Source organism: Diaphorina citri, unplaced genomic scaffold (assembly GCF_000475195.1).
Source record: "Diaphorina citri unplaced genomic scaffold, Diaci psyllid genome assembly version 1.1 scaffold9321, whole genome shotgun sequence".
Taxonomy (NCBI): Eukaryota; Metazoa; Arthropoda; class Insecta; order Hemiptera; family Psyllidae; genus Diaphorina; species Diaphorina citri.
In genome coordinates, this window is record NW_007386695.1 from 1 (window position 1) to 2,352 (window position 2,352).

At 33.9% G+C, this 2,352-nt stretch overlaps 1 non-coding gene across 1 annotated transcript; it reads right to left on the minus strand.

The window, feature by feature from the left end:
* Nucleotides 1-1,624: 1,624 nt before the first annotated feature.
* On the minus strand, nt 1,625-1,696 carry Trnag-ucc. Its single transcript has one exon. It is a non-coding gene; the product is annotated as a tRNA-Gly (tRNA).
* Nucleotides 1,697-2,352: the final 656 nt, after the last annotated feature.

The following is a 2,352-nucleotide window of genomic DNA, read 5'->3' on the forward strand; positions in this document are numbered from 1 at the left end:
ATCTGTGTACTTCTCAAGCGTTTATAACATATTTTTCAATATTACATTATTAAAATGTTCTTCATTTCTCTATCCTAGGTATATTTAATTTGTTTTTGTTGCTTATGCATAGAACGGATTTGACAATAGATTCGCGTGTTGTGTTGAATATTGAAATGGTGTGCTAATTTAAAGTAAAGCATCAAAGGAAATTTAATTATTTTCGGAATAGTATTGCTAACAAATTAAAATTCATAATATCTTTTTCATTTGATGATGAATTTAATGGAAGTGAACTAAAATGGTTTGATGGGACAGACTAAAATATTCTCTACAATGTGAAATTATGAACTTACTTTCTTTGGTAGTCGATAGTGAATAGAGCAACTCGTTCCTGCACAGGGCATTATCGGCTCATATCTGAAAATAGACCAGAAGATGAAAATTATTACAAGTTATACTTAATTAGCTCACATAAATTAATGTCAATTTTGACTTTTGATCAAAAAATCTTGAAAATTTGGAAAACAAATCAATACGCTGGAAATCAGAGAAGGAAATCTCATTAACAATATTTTTACATAAATTTTATAATCTCTGTTTTCTCTCCTTCTTCTTGTTCTTCCTCTTTCATTATATCATCTTTTCTGTTGATTAATGGCATTTTAAATGTAATTAATATTTGTAGGCCCGATGGGTATAATTAGGCCTCTAGTAGGATCTATTACTTCGGACGATAGATTAATGCCGTATTATTAATATTGTATAATGCTTCCAGTGTTCTTCACTAAGCCGTTTTGCAGTAAGACTTGACTACTTCAACTCGTGCCAAGTCTACTGAGCCTTCTCAATTTCAGTGCTTTTGATTTTTGAAAGCTTTTATGGATTTTAGGAAAACTTTAAAGTGTGCTGTGTCCACACTTAGTTGAAGGCCGTTTATCGACGAGGTAAATCTACATAGGTATGTTGAGGTTGACGAGGCAGTGTGGACGGTGTCAGTCATCAATCGACGGCCGTGTGCTGGGTTGTTGAGCCAGCATTAGGAGTGTATTTTTTTGACAACGGTGGGCATCGAACCCTGGACCGTGTGCATGGCAAGCAAGCGTCACTTAATGTGAGTAAAATGTGGAGAAGCAAGTACCCAAAGTAACTAGTCAAAGTAACAATATTTTAGGACCAGTTTTTCAGTGAGTTGTTTTGTACATAAATGCAAGAACATTTTAATGTGCTCACAAGAACATTATATTCTTTGTAAAGTTTGTCGGGCTTATATTATAATTGAATTTCCACCATTAAAATTTCCTTCCCCTCCTGCCTATGTGTCTAAATTATGTAATGTGGTTTCCATCCTACCTCGACCCTTTTGAAATATGGAAATGGTCAAAAAAGAAGGCGATTATCTTTCAAGCACAGACATTTGGTCAAACGTGATTTAACCAAGAGCTTGCCCGTAAGAGATTTACTTCTTTGTTTAGTGTGTCCTGTGTCCCTATCAGATGGGCGAGAAGAGACACAATACGTACTTCCCATTTTTAGTCCGTCCTTCCTCGTATATTATTGAAATCAAATAATAATAATATTGTCCTTTCTTAAGACTTCCTGAAAGACAACGGTCATCAAACGAACATTGGAGAAAAAAAAAATGTGCGATGGCCGGGAATCGAACCCGGATCAACTGCTTGGAAGGCAACTATGCTGACCATTACACCACCATCGCAAACGATTGATGAATGACGATTTAGTACATTCTAATATGCATTGAAAGTACTTTGTATAGATAAAGAAGATTCATATCATTTCATTACAATACATATGTTTATTTTAGTATGTACCTATCTCTCCTCAGGTATAATAAATAATACGAGTATGTACCTACTAATGTAGGTCCCCTTTCATGATTGATGAAAGACGATTTAGTACATTCTAATATGCATTGAAAGTACTTTGTATAGATAAAGAAGATTCATATCATTTCATTACAATAAGTACATATGTTTATTTTAGTATGTACCTATCTCTCCTCAGGTATAATAAATAATACGAGTATGTACCTACTAATGTAGGTCCCCTTTCAATCACTACAAGCTGTTAAAATAATTTTCTATCCGATTGTATTTGTCTGTGAAGATAGTCTTCCTAGTTACACCCGTGACATTTGACAGATATGTATTTACTCGAAACAAAGGCTGAAAATACACCTTCGATTTTTGAACACCCTGTAAAAGAGTTTCATTTGTAAGAATTAATGGTCATACATTATGTACTATAATATACCGATTATCAAGGTACAATTAGGAGTAGTAAGCTACTAATGCCCATATTTTCTCCCCAAGAAAGTTCTCTAAACGTCTCAAAAAATGCAGAGCAATGATA